Genomic DNA, 10,860 nt, shown 5'->3' with positions numbered 1-10,860 from the left:
TCCAGTTTTCTGCTATTTTGCTTTGTTTGTTGCATGATCCTTTATTAGTTAGAATCCTAGGACTAGTTTAGTTTTCACTGAGCTTGAATTCAAATTAAAAATACATAAGTGATGTATTGCATGAGAAATTGAGTTAATTTTAAAAGTAGTCTTATTTACTTAAATGTGGTGGTATTTTCTGTAATTCTGAATGCATGACATGAACAGTGCATATTTTTTATAGTGAAGTTTATGAATGTTAAAATTGTTGCGCTCTTGAAAGAATGATGAAAAAAAGAGAAATGTTATTGATAATCTGAAAAATCATAAAATTGATTCTTGAAACAAGAAAAAGTAGTGAAAAACACAAAGCTTGTGAAAAAAAATAAAATAAAATAAAATAAAAAATAAAATAAAAATAAAGAGAAAGAAAGAAAAAAAGAAAAAGCCAATAAAAACTAAAAGGCCTTGGTAAAAAGGATCCAAGGCTTTGAGCATTAATGGATAGGAGGGCCCAAAGGAATAAAATCATGGCCTAAGCGGCTAAATCAAGTTGTCCTTAACCATGTGCTTGTGGCGTGAAGGTGTCAAGTGAAAAGCTTGAGATTGAGTGGTTAAAGTTGTGATCCAAAGCAAAAAGAGTGTGCTTAAGAACTCTGGGTACCTCTAACTAGGGACTCTAGCAAAGCTGAGTCACAATTTGAAAAAGTTCATCCAGTTATGTGTCTGTGACATTTATGTATCCGGTGATAATACTGGAAAACAAAATGCTTAGGATCATGGCCAAGACTCATAAAGTAGCTGTGTTCAAGAATCAACATACTGAACTAGGAGAATCAATAACACTATCTGAATTTCGAGTTCCTATGGATTCCAATCATTCTGAACTTCAAAGGATAAAGTGAAATGCCAAAACTATTTAGGATTGCAGTTGTAAACCACACTGTAAGAAGAGACATGAGCTTAATCAAACTCTCGTTCTCATGCAAATTCACATCCTAAGCTTATATTAGTTTTGGTTGCTTGAGAACAAGCAACAGTTTAAGTTTGGTGTTGTGATGCGTGAGCATCTTTTCTATCTTTTCCTAGTGAATTTGCATCTAATTTGTTGAGTTTAATCAAGAATTAATTATATTTTAGCCACTATGGATGCTATTTTAAATTTTATGCAATACTGTTTATTTTAGGTAGCATTCGACTGGATTTGATGGAGTTTCTGCAGCACAAGAATCAAAGGAGATGGCAGAGAGGAGTGACGCACACGCGTGCCTGACGCGTGCGCATGATTTGGAGGTATCCATGGCGACGCGTGCGCATGATTGACGCGTACGCGTGAATTGAAGATTTGCTCAACGACGCATCCGCGTGACTTGTGAAAAAGACCATCGACGCGTACGCGTGGCTGACGTGTACGCGTGACGTGCGCCACGTGCAGAAAATGCAGAAACCACTGGGGGTGATTTCTGGGTCCCATTTTAGCACCCAAGTTAGGTGCGGATCCAGTGAAGTCAAGTGGTCCCCACGTTACAAGACGCGGAATAGTTAATTAATTCTGATTTAAATTCAAATTTGAATTTGAAAATAGGAAAAGATATTATCTTAATTTTAGATATTATATTTTAAATTAATTAGGATTAGTTATAAAAAGGAGAGACTTCTCTTCTATAGGTTAGGTTCCAATTAGGGGGATTCCATTAGGGAATTCTATACAAATTTACATTTCGCATTCCATGAGTAACTAATCCTCCATTGTTAAGGTTATGAGCTCTGTCTATTTGTATGGATTGATTTTATTACTTTTTCTATTTTAATTCATGAGTGGATTTATAATTTAAGAATTGTTTTCGCTCTTTATCTTATGAATTTGGGTGGGACGGAAGTATGACCCTATTTCTATTTGAGTTCTTGTAAAACTTGGAAAAGCTCTTTACTTGAACAGCAGCTTGAAAACAATTTCTCCTAAATTTTAATTATTTGGATTTAACAGGATACGTGACATATAATCCTCTTATTTTTGGGTAATTAGAATTTTTGTGGCATATAAACTAGAATTTGAACTTCACCTTCTAATTGGAATTAATTGACTAAGGAATTGGCAGTTAATGAATTTTAGAGGAGGCTACAAAGGTCTAAGGAATTAGGGCCTAGCCACATATAGTTTTCATAAATTAAATCCTACATGATTAAAATAGTTAGTAAGAAAAGTTAATCCAGAAAAATAGATAACTCTGAAGACTTAACAGTTTTCTCTATATTTTATTCCCAACTTATTTATTTGTCTATCCTTTTTATATTCTGAGTTCGAATTTAAACTTTTTGAATATCTCAAAACCCTTTTTTGCTTGCCTAACTAAGCTTATCACTCAATAACTGTTGCTTAATCCATCAATTCTCGTGGGATCGACCCTTACTCACGTAAGATATTACTTGGTACGACCCGATGCACTTGCTGGTTAGTTTATGGGTTATAAAATACCGCACCACTTAACCACCACTGGTGAAATTTTTTTTTCAAAAACAAACTTAAATTTTTTAAAAATAAAATTAATAATAATTTGTGGGAGTTCAAAATTTCTATAAATTATAAATAAAATCTCTCACAAAACTAATTTTCGGTACTAGAATTTTTTTATCAAAAGAATCGTATTATCCTAAAATAAAAAAGTTAAGGGTTGAAATTTTATTTTTTTAAGACAAAGGAAATCTTGTCGTTCTTAAAAATAAATAAAGACTAAATTGGATCTTTATTTATGAAATGGAGAGAACACTAAATTTAACCATTAAAATACAAATAAGATAGTATTTATCGCATTATGCTTCTCTTTATATCATGGGTGCAAAGATGCGCTTTTTATTTTTAATATGGAGGAAGGGTTGGGGTGTAACAGCATTATGGAGAATAGGGGTGTTTTTCCTGCATGTGGTGTCAGAAATTACAAGACCTGCGCTTTTTATTTTTAATATGGAAGAAGGGTTGGGGTGTAACAGCATTATGAAGAATAGGGGTGTTTTTCCTGTATGTGGTGTTAGAAAGTTGAAATCGGACCGAGCGATTTAGAGTAAAGAACTCGGACGGTCCGATTAGAGGAGATCCACAGAAAAATAATTTTTTTATAAAACTCGGACGGTCCGTTTTGATTTAATTTTAAAAAAAAAAACCTAAAAACGGAGGGTCCGTTTTGTTTTAAAGGAAAAATTAAAAAAAACACAAATGGAAAATAGAGGATCCGTTTTCGGTTTTTTAAAAAAAGAAAAACTGTACACGGAGGGTCTGATTTCATGTTAAATAAATAAAAAAAAAAACAAAAACTAATCGGACGGTCCGATTTGTGATTAACGAATTTTTTAACAAAGAACTCGGACGGTCCGATTTCTGAAGAAAGGTTAAAAAAAATTAAATAAAAAAAATAAGACATATAAGAATAGATTAGAGAAGATAACTGAAGGAAAATAATTGTAGACTTTACTGTTCAAATCTCTAAATTATTAAAAAAATGACATCATCCCTATCCAAAAAAGATTAAAGGAAAAAAAATTTATTTTCGAAAACCCTCTCCTTACCCGTCTTAAAATTCAACCCCAACTTACAAATATTGAAACCGGTACACTCCACACTTTTTTACATAAAATGCTAGCAAATTATTTTATAATAATATATAATATATAATAATTAAAAGTTAAAGATTCTTTAAAATTTTTATATTAGAAAATTGCTTCACATAATTTAGAGCATTGAAGGAATATGCAATATATTATATTAAAACACTTATAAGTAATTATAAGATTTTTGTATACGAAAAAAATTAATTGAATTATTTAACAAAAAATAGTTAATTTTATTTTATGCTCTGTTATATATGATATTATAATTTTATTTTAATTTATTTAAGTACAATTTTTGTTCATTATCAACATAACATGTTCAAGATATAATTTGTATTTAAAATATAAATTATTAGCATTGCTAAGACAAAAATATTTAAAAAATTACAGATGAGTAGTATGTAAAATATAAATACATAATAAGTACTTTGAGTATATTAAACATATACCACATGAAAATAATTGAAATGATAAATTAATAGTATAAATTTATTAAGAAATAAATTGTCATTTATAATACTATAGATCTGTGTATATATGGGAAGGAATTAAAAGTTTTATGTCTATTTAACAAAATTCTAAAAAAAATTATAGAATATTAATAAAATGTCAACGAAAGATGTCGTCATCCGAAATGTTGCTTGGACCGTTATTATTATAAATATTTGAACATTTAGAAATCATATTATTAACGAAAAAAATATATTTTTAATGTTTTAGAGATGAAGTTATTATTTTATTTGTGTATAACTATCATTCAAATTTTAGATATATCATAAATACTAAGTATATTAAAATAAGGCATAATTGTAATATTCAAATAATAAATTAATCCGTTTAACTTCATTACGTGAAAAAATTACCGCTTATAATTTATAACACTGTAGAGCAACATATCATATTTAAGTATTATTAGAAGTAATTGATGAATTGAAATTTAAAAAATAAAAAAGATTTAAACTAATAGAATATATATACAACCAAATCGAACTAATAAAACTTATATTGCATTGCTCTGTTTTACGTCTTGTTCTCTTTACGGCTGGCAATAGATATTTTATTTGTGATATTCAATCTGGTTTAATCCGAATTTAGATATGTTTGCAAATAAAGCGAATAAGGTAAAGATTAATTTAGGTATGTTTGTGGGTAAGATAGGATATAGGTTCAGAGTGTATTTTATTTGCATTTTATTTATAACACATATTTTATAAAAATTAGATATATTGTAAATGATGTGAGAATTGTGGGCTATATAATAATTTTCAATAAGTGAGTAATAACCACTATACTAGTTAGTTAATTTAATAACTTAACTTTAAACATTTGTATATTTATAAAGTTAACATAAAATAAAAATAAAAAAAAATAAAAATCATATATGAATTCAGAAACTCTAAAACCTAAGTAAAAATGTCGTTTTTTCTCAAATCAAAATCATTCAGAAACTCTAAGATCTAAGTGAAAGTGTCGTTTCTTCTCAAATCAAATTCATTCGGCCATAAACCAATTCTCCATCACCGCAAGCCCCAACTCTCCTTCGGTTCTTCCTCCTTCCTCCATCCTCCATCGCCACAACTCTTCTTCCTTCTCCTCTCTTCGCTACGTTGTGTTTTGTGCCCTTCTCTCCTTCTTCTTCCATTAACAAAATTCAAAACTACAAATCCTTCTTCTTCCATTAACAAAATTTAAAATTACAAATCTTTAAATACAATTAACAAAACTCAAAATTGTAATGAACAAAAATAAGAATAAAAATTAAAAAATTAGGGATTGTGATGAATAACATCAAATTCTTCAAATCCAACAACAACAACAACCAATTCAAATTAATAAAAAACAAAAAATAAAAAGAATGAAAAAAATAATAACATCCAAAAACAATCCAGAAACAACAACAGAACAAAATTTATTCTTCAAATCCAACAACAACAACAATGGCAACAATAATAGATTCATATTTAAAAGAAACAAAAAAAAACAGAAAATAAAAAAAAGCATCAGCAATTCAGAAACAAGAACTTAACAAAAATAAGAACAAAGATTAGAGAAGGTGGTTGCAGTAGCAGCGACGTAGGGAGGGGAGCAGCTCAGCAGCGACCTCCTTCAGTTTCGACGAAAACAACTGCAGGATATGTGATGAATTTGAAAGTTAGGGATTGTGATAAATTTGAAAATTAGGAATTGTGATGAATAAGAGCAGGAATTAGGAACTTGAATCTTAAGTTATCTGTGATGGTAGCGACGGTGAAACTGTATGGTGGTGGTAGCAGTGAATCTGGATAGCGAAAAGTAGGGAGGGAAGCAGAAGGGTGGCGCTGCAGTGATGCTGGAAACGCGAGGAACACGACGACGACGACGACGACCACCACCACCACCACCTCCCCGATGATGACGAAGAACAAGAGGCGAGGGCGAAGGCCAGGTGCGGCAAGGCAAGGCGAGGCGAGGGCAAGGCGTGGTGAAGCAAGGGCGAGAGGGAAGGCGAGGCGCGGCGAGGCGAGGTTGAGGGGGAGGGCGTCAGCGGCGGCGACGGCGAGACTTTCTTCTCTCCTTCTCTCTTTGAGTCTCTGCTTCTCTCTCTTCTCTGAATGTCAATGAGAAGAAGTGAAGAACGAAGAAGCAGCCTTGCTTATCTCTTTATGTCTTATAATATATTGAAGGGTAAAATTGTCCAAAATACCAAATAAAACGTTGGAGATGATTTTAAATAAAAAATAAGATTAGGGACAATTTTGATTTTGACCCTATACCTTAAGGACCAAAATAATACTTATCCCTTTGTTTCACTGATTAATTGTGTAGGCAACTAAATTTAGGTTTATTTTGCAGTTTTTGTGCTTGTTTTAAATCTTAATGATTTTTTAACATGCTTGAATTTTTAATGTTAATTATTTATTTTACTGATTGTGTAGGCAATTAAATTTAGATGGATAATACCAACATGAATGTAGTGGCTCAAGAACAATAAGAAGAAATTTCTGTTGAAAAAATTGTTAATTTTGTTCCGGACGAATCTACCTTAGTTGAAAATAGCAACAAATCTTCATTAAAAAGTGTTTATTAGCAATACTTTAGTAAATATAAAGAAAAAAAAGAGTAAAAGACAAAGTGTAAGTGTGCAACCATTGTAAGTCAGTTATTAGACAACATATCATAAAAGAAGTTATTTATATTTTTAATTTCTTAATTTGTTTAGAAATTATAATTGTGTTAAAATTATATATAATAAAATTGTTGTATTTGATTTTTAGGTAGAAAACTTGATTATCAAACTGCAAATGAAGATGATGATGCATTTTTTGAACTGACGGAAGAGTAATGTTGCAAGAATTTGGAATCAGAAAAAATGTCTAAAGATATTTATCTTTGTTTATGTTATTTTAATTTTATTAAAAACTTGATAATCATGCTATTTATAATTTTATGTTGGATTTCTTTAAGATTTTATTGTTTTTAATTTTAATTTGAACTTAGTTTTTTATTTTTTATTTTATTAGCATAATAATATATATGTTTGTAATTTTATGTTGGATTTTTTTAAAATTTTATTGTTTTTAATTTTAATTGGAATTTAGTTTTTTATTTTTTATTTTATTAATATCTATGAAATTTAAAATGATTGAAGTTTATATTTGTTTTGAAAAAAATTGATATTTATGTGGGTATGATAGGATAGAATTTAGAATTTTAGGGTGCCAATAAGATTAGGGTCGAAAGATTCTCAATTCATGGATAGAATATGATAGAGTTTTAATGAAATTTTCAACCCGCGAATAAGATTAGGATAGAGTTCAAACCATACCCTACCCTACCCTACCCTATTGTTAGCCGTAATTTTCTTCTTTTATTTTCTTCTTCTCTTTATCCGGTCGCAACCAATTACCACAGTGTATTTTTATCGCAACTTTCAATCTTGTATAACATCTCATTGGGTTAATTTGTATGATAGGTGTAGACTTACTGAAATAATTATTTTTTTCGTGTCATTTAAATATCCAAATGTATAACCCTTATATCGAATCTTTCTATGTTATAGTTTTAATGTTATATACCAATGAATAATATTGTAAAATATAATTTTAATTTATCTTTTTCATAATATAATGAAAAATAAAAATGAAAATACATAAACTCATATCAAATTAAGAATGTTTTATAAAAAGTAATATTAAATCAAACTATGAAACAAATATGTAACTGTAAAAGAAATTGAGTTAATAAGAAATAGGGCAAATGACAATAATAAATCAAGGGAGCCAAATATTCCATACACATTTACATGGAGTTCGAATTCGATTTCTACATAATTTGAATCAATTGGGTTCAAATTATACATAAACACACGCACACACTCATTCAAATCAACCTGAGTTGAATTACACACAGTTATTCAAATCAGAGTGATTTGAACTACACCACGCACGTCTTTTCAAGTAATTTAATAATTTATTAAAAAAATTTATTCAAATTATTCATGGTATAATTCGAATTATGCTGTTAAAAAATTAATAATTTATTAAAAAAATTTATTAAAAAAATTAATAATTTAAAAATTAAAAAATATATATTTTATTTCATACATTAAAAAAAGTTAACAAAATATTAATTATGAGACTTCTTTAAAATATTAATGAGCTATCAATTTGAATTTCATACAATACTCTTTTGTCCATTTTTAATAGCTCATGAATATTTTTTAATAAATTTATTTAAATTATACTACAAAAAATATTTTATCCTATGCAAAACAATTTTTAAAAAATGGCTTAAAAATGTTAGGAGTACTATAAAAATTTGTAATGTTCTAATGACTTAGGTAAATATATGCATGTACTCAAATTTTAAATAAAATACTCTACATAGTCAATAATAATTTAGAAATAAAAGAAAATATTTTATTTCATACAAAACAATTAAAAATATATTTTATTCTATACAAAATAATTTTAAAAAAATGACTTTAAAGATGTTATGAGTACTATAAAAGTTTGTAATATTCTAGTAATTTAGGTAAATACATGATAAAAATATATTTTCTTTAATTTCTAAATTATTATTGACTATTTAGAGTATTTCTTTAATATCCTAAATCATTAGGACATTACAAATTTTTATAGTACTCCTACCATTTTTTAAGCTATTTTTTAAATTATTTTGCATAGAATAAAATTTTTTTGTAGTATAATTTTAATATTTTTTCGAAGAGTAATGAACTATCATAAATATTTTTTAATAAATTTATTTAAATTATACCACAACAAAATATTTTATCCATATCCAAAAAAGATAATTGAAAGAAAATAATTGTGGATTTAACTGTTCAAATCCCTAAATTATTAAAAAAATGACATTATCCATATCCAAAAAAGATTAAAGAAAAAAAATCTTATTTTCTAAAACCCTCTCCTTACCGGTCTTAAAATTCAACCCCAACTTACAAATATTGAAACCAGTACATTCCATACTTTTTTTCCATGAAAAATTCTTGGAATTCCAAAATGAAACCTTAGCAATGTTGCGTCACTCCCTAGTCCAAGGGAGGTGCTTTAACAAGTTCTGGACTACGAACTTTTTTGCCATCTGTGCAGACATTGAACATCTGTTCTATCAGGGAAAAACTCAGCTGCATTCACATTTTAAATTGGTGTCATGAAATTGAGCATAATTCTTTCAGTAAGCAAGTGGTATAGAAAATATTATGTCTTATGATTCTCGCAAGACAAATTCCTGTGGTTCAACTTCATAATAAATAATTCTCCTTCACAGAACAAGGCTGCAACAGCATTCCTTAATGTCTCATCCTGCAGGAGTTTGAAGAGCACTATGTTGTGATTACATGAAAAGTCAAGTGGGTAAAAATGACAAGAAAACATCTTGGTCTCAATTTGAAATGTGACAGAACTATAAATACATTGGCATTTTTAGCATATAAAGATGTATATTAAGAAGCACTAAATCAACTAATATGAATTCACTATTAATCAACTTCTTAAAACAGTAAGAGCACGTATCACCAAAACATTAAAGACAATAAATAAAAGTAACAACAGCTATCTCCAAGTCCAATTACTAACCTCCTCTGCTGTCCAAGCACCCCTTGCTCGCCTTATAGGACCAGTAGTTCTCCTGTGTGTAACACAATATTCAAGTGGTGAAAATTAATTATTGAAGATCACAAGAAAGATCCAAAATGGAACAAAGCAGATATCCGTAGCAAGAACAAAAAATCAGCTGCTATTGCTAAATGCAAACATTAAGCAAAATCAAGCAGGCACACCATATATCGACACAAAACGACACCGTTATCAAGGTACAACATCATTGATTGACAAAAAGCAATGAAAAAAAAGCACATGAATACCGATGAGGGGGTGAAGCCGATGCCTGGCTACCTATCCCTGGGGACATAGTGGAACTCATAGTGGAACTCGCAAGAGATTGAGGGAAAGAAAGAGAGAACACAAAAAAAAAAAAGAAGGAGCAGTTTCGAGAACTCTTGTTGCCCGTTGAGCAAGAACAGAAGTTTTGATTTCAAAATTCAACTTTTAAATTAAAATTCAATTACAGATACTTGCCGTTTTGTTTTTGCTCTTCTTAAATGGTAAATCCGTTTTTAGTAATTTCAGAGATTTATTGATTATTCGTGAATGAATTAACCTTTTTTAGTTTGAATTTAATTTTGATAGACTGTATAAAATTATTTTATATGTGTATCTAATCACATAATATTATATTAAAAAAAATAATTATCTTTTATATTAACCACATAATTAATTATTTAAGAGAACGGTTGTAATTAACCGATTATACAATTATGTAAAATATTTTACACTATTAATATATTAAAATTCAAATCTTTAGGTTTTGATAATTTAAATTAAATTTTATCCATTTAAATATTTGTTACATGTCATATATGAAAGAGATTTTTTTCAAATAATTTATCTGATTTACTGGTAAACTAGATGAGTCAATGTGTATAGCCAAATTTTTTTTTGTAGGTATCTCGTTTGCAAACCAAATATTTGGAATTTGAAAAAAAAAACACATATCTCGTTTATAAGTATAAATGATATATGTATATTATTATAAAAAAATTATAATTAAAATAATATTAAAAATTTAAATTTTTAGCATACAATTAATAATTAAAAAAATTGATAAAAAAAATTAGAATGAATGATATTTTAAATAATTAGTATTAAAAAAGAGTACATAAAATATTTTAGATTAAATTATACATCAAATTAGATTGATTTAAATTTTAAAAAAATC

General features: G+C 28.3%; 1 long non-coding RNA gene across 1 annotated transcript; it reads right to left on the bottom strand.

Annotated features, from left to right (window-relative positions):
* Positions 1–9,354: 9,354 nt before the first annotated feature.
* LOC107474942 (uncharacterized) lies at positions 9,355–10,085 on the bottom strand. Its single transcript, XR_001589405.3, has 3 exons — positions 9,947–10,085; positions 9,660–9,711; positions 9,355–9,386 (listed from the first exon to the last, which is right to left on the bottom strand). It is a non-coding gene; the product is annotated as an uncharacterized LOC107474942 (long non-coding RNA).
* Positions 10,086–10,860: the final 775 nt, after the last annotated feature.

This window comes from Arachis duranensis, chromosome 2, assembly GCF_000817695.3.
Source record: "Arachis duranensis cultivar V14167 chromosome 2, aradu.V14167.gnm2.J7QH, whole genome shotgun sequence".
NCBI classification, from domain to species: Eukaryota; Viridiplantae; Streptophyta; class Magnoliopsida; order Fabales; family Fabaceae; genus Arachis; species Arachis duranensis.
The sequence above is the reverse complement of the archived record's forward strand: the minus strand, read 5'-3'. Positions and strand labels throughout refer to the sequence as shown.